The sequence below is a fragment of the Gasterosteus aculeatus genome, unplaced genomic scaffold (genome assembly GCF_964276395.1).
Source record: "Gasterosteus aculeatus unplaced genomic scaffold, fGasAcu3.hap1.1 HAP1_SCAFFOLD_23, whole genome shotgun sequence".
NCBI classification, from domain to species: domain Eukaryota; kingdom Metazoa; phylum Chordata; class Actinopteri; order Perciformes; family Gasterosteidae; genus Gasterosteus; species Gasterosteus aculeatus.
In genome coordinates this window covers 325560-344389 of record NW_027554882.1, presented here as the reverse complement: position 1 = coordinate 344389, position 18830 = coordinate 325560, and the positions used below count along the sequence as shown (strand labels likewise).

The following is an 18830-nucleotide window of genomic DNA, read 5'->3' as shown; positions in this document are numbered from 1 at the left end:
AAGTCAAAGAAAAACCAGGTGTCCCGTTTAATCATCACTGTCTGAATCCCTAGTGAAATCAACCACATTTCAGCAGGATTTTACACGGATTAATCACCACTGCACTGGAGTCTCCAGTGGAGGGAGTCTACAATCACTGTCTGAATCCAAAGTGAGATCAAGCACATTTCAGCATTAATCATCACTGCGCTGGAGTCTCCAGTGGAGCACGTCTCAAATCAGCAAATCACTGTCTGAATCCAAAGTGAAATCAAGCACATTTCAGCAGGACTTTACACTTTTGCTTGTAAACAAATCAATGAGTTTTTGATGGCTGGTGCTGGGGAATGGGTTTGGCATTGGACAACCGCAGCTCAACCAGTCCCAACCACAAGAGGGATCACTGTTGCGACTGGGATATAAGGCTGCCTGCCACCTGATTCCGCAACTGACTTTGGTTTCTCTTCAATACGCATAAGTCTTTCGCCTTTTACTAAAGACTTCCGTGGAGAGGAACAACAATGAGTTGACCATATTTTTGGCAGGCTCTGCCAATTGGCTGAGCCTCATGTACTTGTGTGAAAAGAAAAGTAGTTGGACAGAGGCTCCTGACAATGGAGCACAAACAAAGTTGTGTTTACTTATCACTGGAGTCACTAGTGCAGCAAGTCTCAAATCACTGTCTGAATCCAAAGTGAAATCAACCAGATTTCAGCAGGATTTTACAGGGATTAATGGTCACTTTACTGGAGTCTCCGGTGGAGCACGTCTCAAATCAGCAAATCACTGTCTGAATTCATTGTGAAATCAACAAGATTTTCAGCAGGAATCATCACTGGAGTCACTAGTGGAGCCTTGCAGCAAGTCTCAAATCTCTGTCTGAATCCATTGTGAAATCAACAAGATTTTCAGCAGGACTTTGCAGAGATGAATCATCACTGGAGTCACTAGTGGAGCCTTGCAGCAAGTCTCAAATCTCTGTCTGAATCCATTGTGAAATCAACAAGATTTTCAGCAGGACTTTACAGTGATTAATCATCACTGGAGTCTCTAGTGTCTGAAACAACAGTGAAATCAACCAGATTTCAGCAGGAGTTTACACTTTTGCTTGTAAACAAATCAATGATTTTAGCTTTTTTGAGGACGGGGGCAGCGTGGGGAGTGGGTTGTTAAGTAGCAAGCGACTGCTACGCCCAGTTGAAAGAACCGCACCGCGACAATTGAGATATGTGCTGGTACGTTGGGTCTGCAAACAAACAGTTTGGTGTTATCGCTTCTCGGCCTTTTGGCTAAGATCAAGTGTAGTATCTGTTCTTATCAGTTTAATATCTGATATGTCCTCTATACGAGGACTACATATTAAGCCGATTTTTAGCTCTGGGAGATGAAAAAGGGGCTTGCTCCGTTCACTCCAAGCATCGACCCGGTATTGCAGCACCTCCGGGAACGGTGCACCCTTTAAATTGTGGAAAATAAAAGAAATGGTAACCTGAATCAGTGGTGTGGTGTTGGAAATGATTTCTGCTTTGAGTAAAACAAGTCTCACCTCCACATAGTTTTTAAGACTGAGGCTTTTGGCAAGTGACTTATGCTTACTCATCAATAGTGCCTTTGTTTTGCAAGTCTCAAATCACTGATTTTAACTTCACCGATCTGTGAGGACGGTGCCATCTGCGAACCGTCACCACAAATGCTGTGACTGGGAATACCGTCCCTGCCTCTGTCACCACCAACTCATACTTACCTGGCAGGGGAGATACCATGATCAAGAAGGTGGTTCACCCAGGGCGAGGCTCAGTCATTGCACTGCGACTGTGCTGACCACTGCGAATTCCCCAAATGTGGGAATCTCGACTGCATAATTTGTGGTAGTGGGGGACTGCGTTCGCGCTCTCCCCTGATATTGAAGTCAAAGAAAAACCAGGTGTCCCGTTTAATCATCACTGTCTGAATCCCTAGTGAAATCAACCACATTTCAGCAGGATTTTACACGGATTAATCACCACTGCACTGGAGTCTCCGGTGGAGGGAGTCTACAATCAGCAAATCACTGTCTGAATCCAAAGTGAAATCAACCAGATTTCAGCATTAATCATCACTGCGCTGGAGTCTCCAGTGGAGCACGTCTCAAATCAGCAAATCACTGTCTGAATCCAAAGTGAAATCAAGCACATTTCAGCAGGACTTTACACTTTTGCTTGTAAACAAATCAATGAGTTTTTGATGGCTGGTGCTGGGGAATGGGTTTGGCATTGGACAACCGCAGCTCAACCAGTCCCAACCACAAGAGGGATCACTGTTGCGACTGGGATATAAGGCTGCCTGCCACCTGATTCCGCAACTGACTTTGGTTTCTCTTCAATACGCGTAAGTCTTTCGCCTTTTACTAAAGACTTCCGTGGAGAGGAACAACAATGAGTTGACCATATTTTTGGCAGGCTCTGCCAATTGGCTGAGCCTCATGTACTTGTGTGAAAAGAAAAGTAGTTGGACAGAGGCTCCTGACAATGGAGCACAAACAAAGTTGTGTTTACTTATCACTGGAGTCACTAGTGCAGCAAGTCTCAAATCACTGTCTGAATCCAAAGTGAAATCAACCAGATTTCAGCAGGATTTTACAGGGATTAATGGTCACTTTACTGGAGTCTCCGGTGGAGCACGTCTCAAATCAGCAAATCACTGTCTGAATTCATTGTGAAATCAACAAGATTTTCAGCAGGAATCATCACTGGAGTCACTAGTGGAGCCTTGCAGCAAGTCTCAAATCTCTGTCTGAATCCATTGTGAAATCAACAAGATTTTCAGCAGGACTTTGCAGAGATGAATCATCACTGGAGTCACTAGTGGAGCCTTGCAGCAAGTCTCAAATCTCTGTCTGAATCCATTGTGAAATCAACAAGATTTTCAGCAGGACTTTACAGTGATTAATCATCACTGGAGTCTCTAGTGTCTGAAACAACAGTGAAATCAACCAGATTTCAGCAGGAGTTTACACTTTTGCTTGTAAACAAATCAATGATTTTAGCTTTTTTGAGGACAGGGGCAGCGTGGGGAGTGGGTTGTTAAGTAGCAAGCGACTGCTACGCCCAGTTGAAAGAACCGCACCGCGACAATTGAGATATGTGCTGGTACGTTGGGTCTGCAAACAAACAGTTTGGTGTTATCGCTTCTCGGCCTTTTGGCTAAGATCAAGTGTAGTATCTGTTCTTATCAGTTTAATATCTGATATGTCCTCTATACGAGGACTACATATTAAGCCGATTTTTAGCTCTGGGAGATGAAAAAGGGGCTTGCTCCGTTCACTCCAAGCATCGACCCGGTATTGCAGCACCTCCGGGAACGGTGCACCCTTTAAATTGTGGAAAATAAAAGAAATGGTAACCTGAATCAGTGGTGTGGTGTTGGAAATGATTTCTGCTTTGAGTAAAACAAGTCTCACCTCCACATAGTTTTTAAGACTGAGGCTTTTGGCAAGTGACTTATGCTTACTCATCAATAGTGCCTTTGTTTTGCAAGTCTCAAATCACTGATTTTAACTTCACCGATCTGTGAGGACGGTGCCATCTGCGAACCGTCACCACAAATGCTGTGACTGGGAATACCGTCCCTGCCTCTGTCACCACCAACTCATACTTACCTGGCAGGGGAGATACCATGATCAAGAAGGTGGTTCACCCAGGGCGAGGCTCAGTCATTGCACTGCGACTGTGCTGACCACTGCGAATTCCCCAAATGTGGGAATCTCGACTGCATAATTTGTGGTAGTGGGGGACTGCGTTCGCGCTCTCCCCTGATATTGAAGTCAAAGAAAAACCAGGTGTCCCGTTTATTCATCACTGTCTGAATCCCTAGTGAAATCAACCACATTTCAGCAGGATTTTACACGGATTAATCACCACTGCACTGGAGTCTCCAGTGGAGGGAGTCTAGAATCACTGTCTGAATCCAAAGTGAGATCAAGCACATTTCAGCATTAATCATCACTGCGCTGGAGTCTCCAGTGGAGCACGTCTCAAATCAGCAAATCACTGTCTGAATCCAAAGTGAAATCAAGCACATTTCAGCAGGACTTTACACTTTTGCTTGTAAACAAATCAATGAGTTTTTGATGGCTGGTGCTGGGGAATGGGTTTGGCATTGGACAACCGCAGCTCAACCAGTCCCAACCACAAGAGGGATCACTGTTGCGACTGGGATATAAGGCTGCCTGCCACCTGATTCCGCAACTGACTTTGGTTTCTCTTCAATACGCATAAGTCTTTCGCCTTTTACTAAAGACTTCCGTGGAGAGGAACAACAATGAGTTGACCATATTTTTGGCAGGCTCTGCCAATTGGCTGAGCCTCATGTACTTGTGTGAAAAGAAAAGTAGTTGGACAGAGGCTCCTGACAATGGAGCACAAACAAAGTTGTGTTTACTTATCACTGGAGTCACTAGTGCAGCAAGTCTCAAATCACTGTCTGAATCCAAAGTGAAATCAACCAGATTTCAGCAGGATTTTACAGGGATTAATGGTCACTTTACTGGAGTCTCCGGTGGAGCACGTCTCAAATCAGCAAATCACTGTCTGAATTCATTGTGAAATCAACAAGATTTTCAGCAGGAATCATCACTGGAGTCACTAGTGGAGCCTTGCAGCAAGTCTCAAATCTCTGTCTGAATCCATTGTGAAATCAACAAGATTTTCAGCAGGACTTTGCAGAGATGAATCATCACTGGAGTCACTAGTGGAGCCTTGCAGCAAGTCTCAAATCTCTGTCTGAATCCATTGTGAAATCAACAAGATTTTCAGCAGGACTTTACAGTGATTAATCATCACTGGAGTCTCTAGTGTCTGAAACAACAGTGAAATCAACCAGATTTCAGCAGGAGTTTACACTTTTGCTTGTAAACAAATCAATGATTTTAGCTTTTTTGAGGACGGGGGCAGCGTGGGGAGTGGGTTGTTAAGTAGCAAGCGACTGCTACGCCCAGTTGAAAGAACCGCACCGCGACAATTGAGATATGTGCTGGTACGTTGGGTCTGCAAACAAACAGTTTGGTGTTATCGCTTCTCGGCCTTTTGGCTAAGATCAAGTGTAGTATCTGTTCTTATCAGTTTAATATCTGATATGTCCTCTATACGAGGACTACATATTAAGCCGATTTTTAGCTCTGGGAGATGAAAAAGGGGCTTTCTCCGTTCACTCCAAGCATCGACCCGGTATTGCAGCACCTCCGGGAACGGTGCACCCTTTAAATTGTGGAAAATAAAAGAAATGGTAACCTGAATCAGTGGTGTGGTGTTGGAAATGATTTCTGCTTTGAGTAAAACAAGTCTCACCTCCACATAGTTTTTAAGACTGAGGCTTTTGGCAAGTGACTTATGCTTACTCATCAATAGTGCCTTTGTTTTGCAAGTCTCAAATCACTGATTTTAACTTCACCGATCTGTGAGGACGGTGCCATCTGCGAACCGTCACCACAAATGCTGTGACTGGGAATACCGTCCCTGCCTCTGTCACCACCAACTCATACTTACCTGGCAGGGGAGATACCATGATCAAGAAGGTGGTTCACCCAGGGCGAGGCTCAGTCATTGCACTGCGACTGTGCTGACCACTGCGAATTCCCCAAATGTGGGAATCTCGACTGCATAATTTGTGGTAGTGGGGGACTGCGTTCGCGCTCTCCCCTGATATTGAAGTCAAAGAAAAACGAGGTGTCCCGTTTAATCATCACTGTCTGAATCCCTAGTGAAATCAACCACATTTCAGCAGGATTTTACACGGATTAATCACCACTGCACTGGAGTCTCCGGTGGAGGGAGTCTACAATCAGCAAATCACTGTCTGAATCCAAAGTGAAATCAACCAGATTTCAGCATTAATCATCACTGCGCTGGAGTCTCCAGTGGAGCACGTCTCAAATCAGCAAATCACTGTCTGAATCCAAAGTGAAATCAAGCACATTTCAGCAGGACTTTACACTTTTGCTTGTAAACAAATCAATGAGTTTTTGATGGCTGGTGCTGGGGAATGGGTTTGGCATTGGACAACCGCAGCTCAACCAGTCCCAACCACAAGAGGGATCACTGTTGCGACTGGGATATAAGGCTGCCTGCCACCTGATTCCGCAACTGACTTTGGTTTCTCTTCAATACGCATAAGTCTTTCGCCTTTTACTAAAGACTTCCGTGGAGAGGAACAACAATGAGTTGACCATATTTTTGGCAGGCTCTGCCAATTGGCTGAGCCTCATGTACTTGTGTGAAAAGAAAAGTAGTTGGACAGAGGCTCCTGACAATGGAGCACAAACAAAGTTGTGTTTACTTATCACTGGAGTCACTAGTGCAGCAAGTCTCAAATCACTGTCTGAATCCAAAGTGAAATCAACCAGATTTAAGCAGGATTTTACAGGGATTAATGGTCACTTTACTGGAGTCTCCGGTGGAGCACGTCTCAAATCAGCAAATCACTGTCTGAATTCATTGTGAAATCAACAAGATTTTCAGCAGGAATCATCACTGGAGTCACTAGTGGAGCCTTGCAGCAAGTCTCAAATCTCTGTCTGAATCCATTGTGAAATCAACAAGATTTTCAGCAGGACTTTACAGTGATTAATCATCACTGGAGTCTCTAGTGTCTGAAACAACAGTGAAATCAACCAGATTTCAGCAGGAGTTTACACTTTTGCTTGTAAACAAATCAATGATTTTAGCTTTTTTGAGGACGGGGGCAGCGTGGGGAGTGGGTTGTTAAGTAGCAAGCGACTGCTACGCCCAGTTGAAAGAACCGCACCGCGACAATTGAGATATGTGCTGGTACGTTGGGTCTGCAAACAAACAGTTTGGTGTTATCGCTTCTCGGCCTTTTGGCTAAGATCAAGTGTAGTATCTGTTCTTATCAGTTTAATATCTGATATGTCCTCTATACGAGGACTACATATTAAGCCGATTTTTAGCTCTGGGAGATGAAAAAGGGGCTTGCTCCGTTCACTCCAAGCATCGACCCGGTATTGCAGCACCTCCGGGAACGGTGCACCCTTTAAATTGTGGAAAATAAAAGAAATGGTAACCTGAATCAGTGGTGTGGTGTTGGAAATGATTTCTGCTTTGAGTAAAACAAGTCTCACCTCCACATAGTTTTTAAGACTGAGGCTTTTGGCAAGTGACTTATGCTTACTCATCAATAGTGCCTTTGTTTTGCAAGTCTCAAATCACTGATTTTAACTTCACCGATCTGTGAGGACGGTGCCATCTGCGAACCGTCACCACAAATGCTGTGACTGGGAATACCGTCCCTGCCTCTGTCACCACCAACTCATACTTACCTGGCAGGGGAGATACCATGATCAAGAAGGTGGTTCACCCAGGGCGAGGCTCAGTCATTGCACTGCGACTGTGCTGACCACTGCGAATTCCCCAAATGTGGGAATCTCGACTGCATAATTTGTGGTAGTGGGGGACTGCGTTCGCGCTCTCCCCTGATATTGAAGTCAAAGAAAAACCAGGTGTCCCGTTTATTCATCACTGTCTGAATCCCTAGTGAAATCAACCACATTTCAGCAGGATTTTACACGGATTAATCACCACTGCACTGGAGTCTCCAGTGGAGGGAGTCTAGAATCACTGTCTGAATCCAAAGTGAGATCAAGCACATTTCAGCATTAATCATCACTGCGCTGGAGTCTCCAGTGGAGCACGTCTCAAATCAGCAAATCACTGTCTGAATCCAAAGTGAAATCAAGCACATTTCAGCAGGACTTTACACTTTTGCTTGTAAACAAATCAATGAGTTTTTGATGGCTGGTGCTGGGGAATGGGTTTGGCATTGGACAACCGCAGCTCAACCAGTCCCAACCACAAGAGGGATCACTGTTGCGACTGGGATATAAGGCTGCCTGCCACCTGATTCCGCAACTGACTTTGGTTTCTCTTCAATACGCATAAGTCTTTCGCCTTTTACTAAAGACTTCCGTGGAGAGGAACAACAATGAGTTGACCATATTTTTGGCAGGCTCTGCCAATTGGCTGAGCCTCATGTACTTGTGTGAAAAGAAAAGTAGTTGGACAGAGGCTCCTGACAATGGAGCACAAACAAAGTTGTGTTTACTTATCACTGGAGTCACTAGTGCAGCAAGTCTCAAATCACTGTCTGAATCCAAAGTGAAATCAACCAGATTTCAGCAGGATTTTACAGGGATTAATGGTCACTTTACTGGAGTCTCCGGTGGAGCACGTCTCAAATCAGCAAATCACTGTCTGAATTCATTGTGAAATCAACAAGATTTTCAGCAGGAATCATCACTGGAGTCACTAGTGGAGCCTTGCAGCAAGTCTCAAATCTCTGTCTGAATCCATTGTGAAATCAACAAGATTTTCAGCAGGACTTTGCAGAGATGAATCATCACTGGAGTCACTAGTGGAGCCTTGCAGCAAGTCTCAAATCTCTGTCTGAATCCATTGTGAAATCAACAAGATTTTCAGCAGGACTTTACAGTGATTAATCATCACTGGAGTCTCTAGTGTCTGAAACAACAGTGAAATCAACCAGATTTCAGCAGGAGTTTACACTTTTGCTTGTAAACAAATCAATGATTTTAGCTTTTTTGAGGACAGGGGCAGCGTGGGGAGTGGGTTGTTAAGTAGCAAGCGACTGCTACGCCCAGTTGAAAGAACCGCACCGCGACAATTGAGATATGTGCTGGTACGTTGGGTCTGCAAACAAACAGTTTGGTGTTATCGCTTCTCGGCCTTTTGGCTAAGATCAAGTGTAGTATCTGTTCTTATCAGTTTAATATCTGATATGTCCTCTATACGAGGACTACATATTAAGCCGATTTTTAGCTCTGGGAGATGAAAAAGGGGCTTGCTCCGTTCACTCCAAGCATCGACCCGGTATTGCAGCACCTCCGGGAACGGTGCACCCTTTAAATTGTGGAAAATAAAAGAAATGGTAACCTGAATCAGTGGTGTGGTGTTGGAAATGATTTCTGCTTTGAGTAAAACAAGTCTCACCTCCACATAGTTTTTAAGACTGAGGCTTTTGGCAAGTGACTTATGCTTACTCATCAATAGTGCCTTTGTTTTGCAAGTCTCAAATCACTGATTTTAACTTCACCGATCTGTGAGGACGGTGCCATCTGCGAACCGTCACCACAAATGCTGTGACTGGGAATACCGTCCCTGCCTCTGTCACCACCAACTCATACTTACCTGGCAGGGGAGATACCATGATCAAGAAGGTGGTTCACCCAGGGCGAGGCTCAGTCATTGCACTGCGACTGTGCTGACCACTGCGAATTCCCCAAATGTGGGAATCTCGACTGCATAATTTGTGGTAGTGGGGGACTGCGTTCGCGCTCTCCCCTGATATTGAAGTCAAAGAAAAACCAGGTGTCCCGTTTATTCATCACTGTCTGAATCCCTAGTGAAATCAACCACATTTCAGCAGGATTTTACACGGATTAATCACCACTGCACTGGAGTCTCCAGTGGAGGGAGTCTAGAATCACTGTCTGAATCCAAAGTGAGATCAAGCACATTTCAGCATTAATCATCACTGCGCTGGAGTCTCCAGTGGAGCACGTCTCAAATCAGCAAATCACTGTCTGAATCCAAAGTGAAATCAAGCACATTTCAGCAGGACTTTACACTTTTGCTTGTAAACAAATCAATGAGTTTTTGATGGCTGGTGCTGGGGAATGGGTTTGGCATTGGACAACCGCAGCTCAACCAGTCCCAACCACAAGAGGGATCACTGTTGCGACTGGGATATAAGGCTGCCTGCCACCTGATTCCGCAACTGACTTTGGTTTCTCTTCAATACGCATAAGTCTTTCGCCTTTTACTAAAGACTTCCGTGGAGAGGAACAACAATGAGTTGACCATATTTTTGGCAGGCTCTGCCAATTGGCTGAGCCTCATGTACTTGTGTGAAAAGAAAAGTAGTTGGACAGAGGCTCCTGACAATGGAGCACAAACAAAGTTGTGTTTACTTATCACTGGAGTCACTAGTGCAGCAAGTCTCAAATCACTGTCTGAATCCAAAGTGAAATCAACCAGATTTCAGCAGGATTTTACAGGGATTAATGGTCACTTTACTGGAGTCTCCGGTGGAGCACGTCTCAAATCAGCAAATCACTGTCTGAATTCATTGTGAAATCAACAAGATTTTCAGCAGGAATCATCACTGGAGTCACTAGTGGAGCCTTGCAGCAAGTCTCAAATCTCTGTCTGAATCCATTGTGAAATCAACAAGATTTTCAGCAGGACTTTGCAGAGATGAATCATCACTGGAGTCACTAGTGGAGCCTTGCAGCAAGTCTCAAATCTCTGTCTGAATCCATTGTGAAATCAACAAGATTTTCAGCAGGACTTTACAGTGATTAATCATCACTGGAGTCTCTAGTGTCTGAAACAACAGTGAAATCAACCAGATTTCAGCAGGAGTTTACACTTTTGCTTGTAAACAAATCAATGATTTTAGCTTTTTTGAGGACAGGGGCAGCGTGGGGAGTGGGTTGTTAAGTAGCAAGCGACTGCTACGCCCAGTTGAAAGAACCGCACCGCGACAATTGAGATATGTGCTGGTACGTTGGGTCTGCAAACAAACAGTTTGGTGTTATCGCTTCTCGGCCTTTTGGCTAAGATCAAGTGTAGTATCTGTTCTTATCAGTTTAATATCTGATATGTCCTCTATACGAGGACTACATATTAAGCCGATTTTTAGCTCTGGGAGATGAAAAAGGGGCTTGCTCCGTTCACTCCAAGCATCGACCCGGTATTGCAGCACCTCCGGGAACGGTGCACCCTTTAAATTGTGGAAAATAAAAGAAATGGTAACCTGAATCAGTGGTGTGGTGTTGGAAATGATTTCTGCTTTGAGTAAAACAAGTCTCACCTCCACATAGTTTTTAAGACTGAGGCTTTTGGCAAGTGACTTATGCTTACTCATCAATAGTGCCTTTGTTTTGCAAGTCTCAAATCACTGATTTTAACTTCACCGATCTGTGAGGACGGTGCCATCTGCGAACCGTCACCACAAATGCTGTGACTGGGAATACCGTCCCTGCCTCTGTCACCACCAACTCATACTTACCTGGCAGGGGAGATACCATGATCAAGAAGGTGGTTCACCCAGGGCGAGGCTCAGTCATTGCACTGCGACTGTGCTGACCACTGCGAATTCCCCAAATGTGGGAATCTCGACTGCATAATTTGTGGTAGTGGGGGACTGCGTTCGCGCTCTCCCCTGATATTGAAGTCAAAGAAAAACCAGGTGTCCCGTTTAATCATCACTGTCTGAATCCCTAGTGAAATCAACCACATTTCAGCAGGATTTTACACGGATTAATCACCACTGCACTGGAGTCTCCGGTGGAGGGAGTCTACAATCAGCAAATCACTGTCTGAATCCAAAGTGAAATCAACCAGATTTCAGCATTAATCATCACTGCGCTGGAGTCTCCAGTGGAGCACGTCTCAAATCAGCAAATCACTGTCTGAATCCAAAGTGAAATCAAGCACATTTCAGCAGGACTTTACACTTTTGCTTGTAAACAAATCAATGAGTTTTTGATGGCTGGTGCTGGGGAATGGGTTTGGCATTGGACAACCGCAGCTCAACCAGTCCCAACCACAAGAGGGATCACTGTTGCGACTGGGATATAAGGCTGCCTGCCACCTGATTCCGCAACTGACTTTGGTTTCTCTTCAATACGCGTAAGTCTTTCGCCTTTTACTAAAGACTTCCGTGGAGAGGAACAACAATGAGTTGACCATATTTTTGGCAGGCTCTGCCAATTGGCTGAGCCTCATGTACTTGTGTGAAAAGAAAAGTAGTTGGACAGAGGCTCCTGACAATGGAGCACAAACAAAGTTGTGTTTACTTATCACTGGAGTCACTAGTGCAGCAAGTCTCAAATCACTGTCTGAATCCAAAGTGAAATCAACCAGATTTCAGCAGGATTTTACAGGGATTAATGGTCACTTTACTGGAGTCTCCGGTGGAGCACGTCTCAAATCAGCAAATCACTGTCTGAATTCATTGTGAAATCAACAAGATTTTCAGCAGGAATCATCACTGGAGTCACTAGTGGAGCCTTGCAGCAAGTCTCAAATCTCTGTCTGAATCCATTGTGAAATCAACAAGATTTTCAGCAGGACTTTACAGTGATTAATCATCACTGGAGTCTCTAGTGTCTGAAACAACAGTGAAATCAACCAGATTTCAGCAGGAGTTTACACTTTTGCTTGTAAACAAATCAATGATTTTAGCTTTTTTGAGGACGGGGGCAGCGTGGGGAGTGGGTTGTTAAGTAGCAAGCGACTGCTACGCCCAGTTGAAAGAACCGCACCGCGACAATTGAGATATGTGCTGGTACGTTGGGTCTGCAAACAAACAGTTTGGTGTTATCGCTTCTCGGCCTTTTGGCTAAGATCAAGTGTAGTATCTGTTCTTATCAGTTTAATATCTGATATGTCCTCTATACGAGGACTACATATTAAGCCGATTTTTAGCTCTGGGAGATGAAAAAGGGGCTTGCTCCGTTCACTCCAAGCATCGACCCGGTATTGCAGCACCTCCGGGAACGGTGCACCCTTTAAATTGTGGAAAATAAAAGAAATGGTAACCTGAATCAGTGGTGTGGTGTTGGAAATGATTTCTGCTTTGAGTAAAACAAGTCTCACCTCCACATAGTTTTTAAGACTGAGGCTTTTGGCAAGTGACTTATGCTTACTCATCAATAGTGCCTTTGTTTTGCAAGTCTCAAATCACTGATTTTAACTTCACCGATCTGTGAGGACGGTGCCATCTGCGAACCGTCACCACAAATGCTGTGACTGGGAATACCGTCCCTGCCTCTGTCACCACCAACTCATACTTACCTGGCAGGGGAGATACCATGATCAAGAAGGTGGTTCACCCAGGGCGAGGCTCAGTCATTGCACTGCGACTGTGCTGACCACTGCGAATTCCCCAAATGTGGGAATCTCGACTGCATAATTTGTGGTAGTGGGGGACTGCGTTCGCGCTCTCCCCTGATATTGAAGTCAAAGAAAAACCAGGTGTCCCGTTTATTCATCACTGTCTGAATCCCTAGTGAAATCAACCACATTTCAGCAGGATTTTACACGGATTAATCACCACTGCACTGGAGTCTCCAGTGGAGGGAGTCTACAATCACTGTCTGAATCCAAAGTGAGATCAAGCACATTTCAGCATTAATCATCACTGCGCTGGAGTCTCCAGTGGAGCACGTCTCAAATCAGCAAATCACTGTCTGAATCCAAAGTGAAATCAAGCACATTTCAGCAGGACTTTACACTTTTGCTTGTAAACAAATCAATGAGTTTTTGATGGCTGGTGCTGGGGAATGGGTTTGGCATTGGACAACCGCAGCTCAACCAGTCCCAACCACAAGAGGGATCACTGTTGCGACTGGGATATAAGGCTGCCTGCCACCTGATTCCGCAACTGACTTTGGTTTCTCTTCAATACGCATAAGTCTTTCGCCTTTTACTAAAGACTTCCGTGGAGAGGAACAACAATGAGTTGACCATATTTTTGGCAGGCTCTGCCAATTGGCTGAGCCTCATGTACTTGTGTGAAAAGAAAAGTAGTTGGACAGAGGCTCCTGACAATGGAGCACAAACAAAGTTGTGTTTACTTATCACTGGAGTCACTAGTGCAGCAAGTCTCAAATCACTGTCTGAATCCAAAGTGAAATCAACCAGATTTCAGCAGGATTTTACAGGGATTAATGGTCACTTTACTGGAGTCTCCGGTGGAGCACGTCTCAAATCAGCAAATCACTGTCTGAATTCATTGTGAAATCAACAAGATTTTCAGCAGGAATCATCACTGGAGTCACTAGTGGAGCCTTGCAGCAAGTCTCAAATCTCTGTCTGAATCCATTGTGAAATCAACAAGATTTTCAGCAGGACTTTGCAGAGATGAATCATCACTGGAGTCACTAGTGGAGCCTTGCAGCAAGTCTCAAATCTCTGTCTGAATCCATTGTGAAATCAACAAGATTTTCAGCAGGACTTTACAGTGATTAATCATCACTGGAGTCTCTAGTGTCTGAAACAACAGTGAAATCAACCAGATTTCAGCAGGAGTTTACACTTTTGCTTGTAAACAAATCAATGATTTTAGCTTTTTTGAGGACGGGGGCAGCGTGGGGAGTGGGTTGTTAAGTAGCAAGCGACTGCTACGCCCAGTTGAAAGAACCGCACCGCGACAATTGAGATATGTGCTGGTACGTTGGGTCTGCAAACAAACAGTTTGGTGTTATCGCTTCTCGGCCTTTTGGCTAAGATCAAGTGTAGTATCTGTTCTTATCAGTTTAATATCTGATATGTCCTCTATACGAGGACTACATATTAAGCCGATTTTTAGCTCTGGGAGATGAAAAAGGGGCTTGCTCCGTTCACTCCAAGCATCGACCCGGTATTGCAGCACCTCCGGGAACGGTGCACCCTTTAAATTGTGGAAAATAAAAGAAATGGTAACCTGAATCAGTGGTGTGGTGTTGGAAATGATTTCTGCTTTGAGTAAAACAAGTCTCACCTCCACATAGTTTTTAAGACTGAGGCTTTTGGCAAGTGACTTATGCTTACTCATCAATAGTGCCTTTGTTTTGCAAGTCTCAAATCACTGATTTTAACTTCACCGATCTGTGAGGACGGTGCCATCTGCGAACCGTCACCACAAATGCTGTGACTGGGAATACCGTCCCTGCCTCTGTCACCACCAACTCATACTTACCTGGCAGGGGAGATACCATGATCAAGAAGGTGGTTCACCCAGGGCGAGGCTCAGTCATTGCACTGCGACTGTGCTGACCACTGCGAATTCCCCAAATGTGGGAATCTCGACTGCATAATTTGTGGTAGTGGGGGACTGCGTTCGCGCTCTCCCCTGATATTGAAGTCAAAGAAAAACCAGGTGTCCCGTTTATTCATCACTGTCTGAATCCCTAGTGAAATCAACCACATTTCAGCAGGATTTTACACGGATTAATCACCACTGCACTGGAGTCTCCAGTGGAGGGAGTCTACAATCACTGTCTGAATCCAAAGTGAGATCAAGCACATTTCAGCATTAATCATCACTGCGCTGGAGTCTCCAGTGGAGCACGTCTCAAATCAGCAAATCACTGTCTGAATCCAAAGTGAAATCAAGCACATTTCAGCAGGACTTTACACTTTTGCTTGTAAACAAATCAATGAGTTTTTGATGGCTGGTGCTGGGGAATGGGTTTGGCATTGGACAACCGCAGCTCAACCAGTCCCAACCACAAGAGGGATCACTGTTGCGACTGGGATATAAGGCTGCCTGCCACCTGATTCCGCAACTGACTTTGGTTTCTCTTCAATACGCATAAGTCTTTCGCCTTTTACTAAAGACTTCCGTGGAGAGGAACAACAATGAGTTGACCATATTTTTGGCAGGCTCTGCCAATTGGCTGAGCCTCATGTACTTGTGTGAAAAGAAAAGTAGTTGGACAGAGGCTCCTGACAATGGAGCACAAACAAAGTTGTGTTTACTTATCACTGGAGTCACTAGTGCAGCAAGTCTCAAATCACTGTCTGAATCCAAAGTGAAATCAACCAGATTTCAGCAGGATTTTACAGGGATTAATGGTCACTTTACTGGAGTCTCCGGTGGAGCACGTCTCAAATCAGCAAATCACTGTCTGAATTCATTGTGAAATCAACAAGATTTTCAGCAGGAATAATCACTGGAGTCACTAGTGGAGCCTTGCAGCAAGTCTCAAATCTCTGTCTGAATCCATTGTGAAATCAACAAGATTTTCAGCAGGACTTTGCAGAGATGAATCATCACTGGAGTCACTAGTGGAGCCTTGCAGCAAGTCTCAAATCTCTGTCTGAATCCATTGTGAAATCAACAAGATTTTCAGCAGGACTTTACAGTGATTAATCATCACTGGAGTCTCTAGTGTCTGAAACAACAGTGAAATCAACCAGATTTCAGCAGGAGTTTACACTTTTGCTTGTAAACAAATCAATGATTTTAGCTTTTTTGAGGACGGGGGCAGCGTGGGGAGTGGGTTGTTAAGTAGCAAGCGACTGCTACGCCCAGTTGAAAGAACCGCACCGCGACAATTGAGATATGTGCTGGTACGTTGGGTCTGCAAACAAACAGTTTGGTGTTATCGCTTCTCGGCCTTTTGGCTAAGATCAAGTGTAGTATCTGTTCTTATCAGTTTAATATCTGATATGTCCTCTATACGAGGACTACATATTAAGCCGATTTTTAGCTCTGGGAGATGAAAAAGGGGCTTGCTCCGTTCACTCCAAGCATCGACCCGGTATTGCAGCACCTCCGGGAACGGTGCACCCTTTAAATTGTGGAAAATAAAAGAAATGGTAACCTGAATCAGTGGTGTGGTGTTGGAAATGATTTCTGCTTTGAGTAAAACAAGTCTCACCTCCACATAGTTTTTAAGACTGAGGCTTTTGGCAAGTGACTTATGCTTACTCATCAATAGTGCCTTTGTTTTGCAAGTCTCAAATCACTGATTTTAACTTCACCGATCTGTGAGGACGGTGCCATCTGCGAACCGTCACCACAAATGCTGTGACTGGGAATACCGTCCCTGCCTCTGTCACCACCAACTCATACTTACCTGGCAGGGGAGATACCATGATCAAGAAGGTGGTTCACCCAGGGCGAGGCTCAGTCATTGCACTGCGACTGTGCTGACCACTGCGAATTCCCCAAATGTGGGAATCTCGACTGCATAATTTGTGGTAGTGGGGGACTGCGTTCGCGCTCTCCCCTGATATTGAAGTCAAAGAAAAACCAGGTGTCCCGTTTATTCATCACTGTCTGAATCCCTAGTGAAATCAACCACATTTCAGCAGGATTTTACACGGATTAATCACCACTGCACTGGAGTCTCCAGTGGAGGGAGTCTAGAATCACTGTCTGAATCCAAAGTGAGATCAAGCACATTTCAGCATTAATCATCACTGCGCTGGAGTCTCCAGTGGAGCACGTCTCAAATCAGCAAATCACTGTCTGAATCCAAAGTGAAATCAAGCACATTTCAGCAGGACTTTACACTTTTGCTTGTAAACAAATCAATGAGTTTTTGATGGCTGGTGCTGGGGAATGGGTTTGGCATTGGACAACCGCAGCTCAACCAGTCCCAACCACAAGAGGGATCACTGTTGCGACTGGGATATAAGGCTGCCTGCCACCTGATTCCGCAACTGACTGGTTTCTCTTCAATACGCATAAGTCTTTCGCCTTTTACTAAAGACTTCCGTGGAGAGGAACAACAATGAGTTGACCATATTTTTGGCAGGCTCTGCCAATTGGCTGAGCCTCATGTACTTGTGTGAAAAGAAAAGTAGTTGGACAGAGGCTCCTGACAATGGAGCACAAACAAAGTTGTGTTTACTTATCACTGGAGTCACTAGTGCAGCAAGTCTCAAATCACTGTCTGAATCCAAAGTGAAATCAACCAGATTTCAGCAGGATTTTACAGGGATTAATGGTCACTTTACTGGAGTCTCCGGTGGAGCACGTCTCAAATCAGCAAATCACTGTCTGAATTCATTGTGAAATCAACAAGATTTTCAGCAGGAATCATCACTGGAGTCACTAGTGGAGCCTTGCAGCAAGTCTCAAATCTCTGTCTGAATCCATTGTGAAATCAACAAGATTTTCAGCAGGACTTTGCAGAGATGAATCATCACTGGAGTCACTAGTGGAGCCTTGCAGCAAGTCTCAAATCTCTGTCTGAATCCATTGTGAAATCAACAAGATTTTCAGCAGGACTTTACAGTGATTAATCATCACTGGAGTCTCTAGTGTCTGAAACAACAGTGAAATCAACCAGATTTCAGCAGGAGTTTACACTTTTGCTTGTAAACAAATCAATGATTTTAGCTTTTTTGAGGACAGGGGCAGCGTGGGGAGTGGGTTGTTAAGTAGCAAGCGACTGCTACGCCCAGTTGAAAGAACCGCACCGCGACAATTGAGATATGTGCTGGTACGTTGGGTCTGCAAACAAACAGTTTGGTGTTATCGCTTCTCGGCCTTTTGGCTAAGATCAAGTGTAGTATCTGTTCTTATCAGTTTAATATCTGATATGTCCTCTATACGAGGACTACATATTAAGCCGATTTTTAGCTCTGGGAGATGAAAAAGGGGCTTGCTCCGTTCACTCCAAGCATCGACCCGGTATTGCAGCACCTCCGGGAACGGTGCACCCTTTAAATTGTGGAAAATAAAAGAAATGGTAACCTGAATCAGTGGTGTGGTGTTGGAAATGATTTCTGCTTTGAGTAAAACAAGTCTCACCTCCACATAGTTTTTAAGACTGAGGCTTTTGGCAAGTGACTTATGCTTACTCATCAATAGTGCCTTTGTTTTGCAAGTCTCAAATCACTGATTTTAACTTCACCGATCTGTGAGGACGGTGCCATCTGCGAACCGTCACCACAAATGCTGTGACTGGGAATACCGTCCCTGCCTCTGTCACCACCAACTCATACTTACCTGGCAGGGGAGATACCATGATCAAGAAGGTGGTTCACCCAGGGCGAGGCTCAGTCATTGCACTGCGACTGTGCTGACCACTGCGAATTCCCCAAATGTGGGAATCTCGACTGCATAATTTGTGGTAGTGGGGGACTGCGTTCGCGCTCTCCCCTGATATTGAAGTCAAAGAAAAACCAGGTGTCCCGTTTAATCATCACTGTCTGAATCCCTAGTGAAATCAACCACATTTCAGCAGGATTTTACACGGATTAATCACCACTGCACTGGAGTCTCCGGTGGAGGGAGTCTACAATCAGCAAATCACTGTCTGAATCCAAAGTGAA

The 18830-nt window shown here is 44.7% G+C and overlaps 30 non-coding genes across 30 annotated transcripts; all 30 read left to right on the top strand.

The window, feature by feature from the left end:
- The first annotated feature begins 428 nt into the window (after positions 1 to 428).
- LOC144392574 (U5 spliceosomal RNA) lies at positions 429 to 543 on the top strand. The gene has a single exon (XR_013455957.1). It is a non-coding gene; the product is annotated as a U5 spliceosomal RNA (small nuclear RNA).
- Positions 544 to 1248: 705 nt separating this feature from the next.
- LOC144392337 (U2 spliceosomal RNA) lies at positions 1249 to 1439 on the top strand. Its single transcript, XR_013455724.1, has one exon. It is a non-coding gene; the product is annotated as a U2 spliceosomal RNA (small nuclear RNA).
- A 276-nt stretch (positions 1440 to 1715) lies between these two features.
- LOC144392110 (U1 spliceosomal RNA) lies at positions 1716 to 1879 on the top strand. Its single transcript, XR_013455496.1, has one exon. It is a non-coding gene; the product is annotated as a U1 spliceosomal RNA (small nuclear RNA).
- A 442-nt stretch (positions 1880 to 2321) lies between these two features.
- Positions 2322 to 2436, top strand: LOC144392080 (U5 spliceosomal RNA). Its single transcript, XR_013455468.1, has one exon. It is a non-coding gene; the product is annotated as a U5 spliceosomal RNA (small nuclear RNA).
- A 705-nt stretch (positions 2437 to 3141) lies between these two features.
- On the top strand, positions 3142 to 3332 carry LOC144392336 (U2 spliceosomal RNA). The gene has a single exon (XR_013455723.1). It is a non-coding gene; the product is annotated as a U2 spliceosomal RNA (small nuclear RNA).
- A 276-nt stretch (positions 3333 to 3608) lies between these two features.
- Positions 3609 to 3772, top strand: LOC144392109 (U1 spliceosomal RNA). The gene has a single exon (XR_013455495.1). It is a non-coding gene; the product is annotated as a U1 spliceosomal RNA (small nuclear RNA).
- Positions 3773 to 4206: 434 nt separating this feature from the next.
- LOC144392573 (U5 spliceosomal RNA) lies at positions 4207 to 4321 on the top strand. Its single transcript, XR_013455956.1, has one exon. It is a non-coding gene; the product is annotated as a U5 spliceosomal RNA (small nuclear RNA).
- A 705-nt stretch (positions 4322 to 5026) lies between these two features.
- On the top strand, positions 5027 to 5217 carry LOC144392482 (U2 spliceosomal RNA). Its single transcript, XR_013455869.1, has one exon. It is a non-coding gene; the product is annotated as a U2 spliceosomal RNA (small nuclear RNA).
- A 276-nt stretch (positions 5218 to 5493) lies between these two features.
- LOC144392108 (U1 spliceosomal RNA) lies at positions 5494 to 5657 on the top strand. The gene has a single exon (XR_013455494.1). It is a non-coding gene; the product is annotated as a U1 spliceosomal RNA (small nuclear RNA).
- Positions 5658 to 6099: 442 nt separating this feature from the next.
- On the top strand, positions 6100 to 6214 carry LOC144392572 (U5 spliceosomal RNA). The gene has a single exon (XR_013455955.1). It is a non-coding gene; the product is annotated as a U5 spliceosomal RNA (small nuclear RNA).
- A 602-nt stretch (positions 6215 to 6816) lies between these two features.
- On the top strand, positions 6817 to 7007 carry LOC144392334 (U2 spliceosomal RNA). Its single transcript, XR_013455721.1, has one exon. It is a non-coding gene; the product is annotated as a U2 spliceosomal RNA (small nuclear RNA).
- A 276-nt stretch (positions 7008 to 7283) lies between these two features.
- LOC144392106 (U1 spliceosomal RNA) lies at positions 7284 to 7447 on the top strand. The gene has a single exon (XR_013455493.1). It is a non-coding gene; the product is annotated as a U1 spliceosomal RNA (small nuclear RNA).
- Positions 7448 to 7881: 434 nt separating this feature from the next.
- LOC144392571 (U5 spliceosomal RNA) lies at positions 7882 to 7996 on the top strand. Its single transcript, XR_013455954.1, has one exon. It is a non-coding gene; the product is annotated as a U5 spliceosomal RNA (small nuclear RNA).
- Positions 7997 to 8701: 705 nt separating this feature from the next.
- On the top strand, positions 8702 to 8892 carry LOC144392333 (U2 spliceosomal RNA). The gene has a single exon (XR_013455720.1). It is a non-coding gene; the product is annotated as a U2 spliceosomal RNA (small nuclear RNA).
- Positions 8893 to 9168: 276 nt separating this feature from the next.
- On the top strand, positions 9169 to 9332 carry LOC144392105 (U1 spliceosomal RNA). Its single transcript, XR_013455492.1, has one exon. It is a non-coding gene; the product is annotated as a U1 spliceosomal RNA (small nuclear RNA).
- A 434-nt stretch (positions 9333 to 9766) lies between these two features.
- On the top strand, positions 9767 to 9881 carry LOC144392570 (U5 spliceosomal RNA). Its single transcript, XR_013455953.1, has one exon. It is a non-coding gene; the product is annotated as a U5 spliceosomal RNA (small nuclear RNA).
- Positions 9882 to 10586: 705 nt separating this feature from the next.
- On the top strand, positions 10587 to 10777 carry LOC144392332 (U2 spliceosomal RNA). The gene has a single exon (XR_013455718.1). It is a non-coding gene; the product is annotated as a U2 spliceosomal RNA (small nuclear RNA).
- Positions 10778 to 11053: 276 nt separating this feature from the next.
- Positions 11054 to 11217, top strand: LOC144392104 (U1 spliceosomal RNA). The gene has a single exon (XR_013455491.1). It is a non-coding gene; the product is annotated as a U1 spliceosomal RNA (small nuclear RNA).
- Positions 11218 to 11659: 442 nt separating this feature from the next.
- Positions 11660 to 11774, top strand: LOC144392079 (U5 spliceosomal RNA). Its single transcript, XR_013455466.1, has one exon. It is a non-coding gene; the product is annotated as a U5 spliceosomal RNA (small nuclear RNA).
- A 602-nt stretch (positions 11775 to 12376) lies between these two features.
- On the top strand, positions 12377 to 12567 carry LOC144392331 (U2 spliceosomal RNA). Its single transcript, XR_013455717.1, has one exon. It is a non-coding gene; the product is annotated as a U2 spliceosomal RNA (small nuclear RNA).
- Positions 12568 to 12843: 276 nt separating this feature from the next.
- On the top strand, positions 12844 to 13007 carry LOC144392102 (U1 spliceosomal RNA). The gene has a single exon (XR_013455489.1). It is a non-coding gene; the product is annotated as a U1 spliceosomal RNA (small nuclear RNA).
- Positions 13008 to 13441: 434 nt separating this feature from the next.
- On the top strand, positions 13442 to 13556 carry LOC144392567 (U5 spliceosomal RNA). The gene has a single exon (XR_013455951.1). It is a non-coding gene; the product is annotated as a U5 spliceosomal RNA (small nuclear RNA).
- Positions 13557 to 14261: 705 nt separating this feature from the next.
- On the top strand, positions 14262 to 14452 carry LOC144392330 (U2 spliceosomal RNA). Its single transcript, XR_013455716.1, has one exon. It is a non-coding gene; the product is annotated as a U2 spliceosomal RNA (small nuclear RNA).
- A 276-nt stretch (positions 14453 to 14728) lies between these two features.
- Positions 14729 to 14892, top strand: LOC144392101 (U1 spliceosomal RNA). The gene has a single exon (XR_013455487.1). It is a non-coding gene; the product is annotated as a U1 spliceosomal RNA (small nuclear RNA).
- A 434-nt stretch (positions 14893 to 15326) lies between these two features.
- LOC144392566 (U5 spliceosomal RNA) lies at positions 15327 to 15441 on the top strand. The gene has a single exon (XR_013455950.1). It is a non-coding gene; the product is annotated as a U5 spliceosomal RNA (small nuclear RNA).
- A 705-nt stretch (positions 15442 to 16146) lies between these two features.
- LOC144392328 (U2 spliceosomal RNA) lies at positions 16147 to 16337 on the top strand. Its single transcript, XR_013455714.1, has one exon. It is a non-coding gene; the product is annotated as a U2 spliceosomal RNA (small nuclear RNA).
- A 276-nt stretch (positions 16338 to 16613) lies between these two features.
- Positions 16614 to 16777, top strand: LOC144392100 (U1 spliceosomal RNA). The gene has a single exon (XR_013455486.1). It is a non-coding gene; the product is annotated as a U1 spliceosomal RNA (small nuclear RNA).
- Positions 16778 to 17209: 432 nt separating this feature from the next.
- LOC144392093 (U5 spliceosomal RNA) lies at positions 17210 to 17324 on the top strand. Its single transcript, XR_013455481.1, has one exon. It is a non-coding gene; the product is annotated as a U5 spliceosomal RNA (small nuclear RNA).
- A 705-nt stretch (positions 17325 to 18029) lies between these two features.
- On the top strand, positions 18030 to 18220 carry LOC144392326 (U2 spliceosomal RNA). Its single transcript, XR_013455713.1, has one exon. It is a non-coding gene; the product is annotated as a U2 spliceosomal RNA (small nuclear RNA).
- Positions 18221 to 18496: 276 nt separating this feature from the next.
- LOC144392095 (U1 spliceosomal RNA) lies at positions 18497 to 18660 on the top strand. The gene has a single exon (XR_013455483.1). It is a non-coding gene; the product is annotated as a U1 spliceosomal RNA (small nuclear RNA).
- The last annotated feature ends 170 nt before the right edge of the window (positions 18661 to 18830 follow it).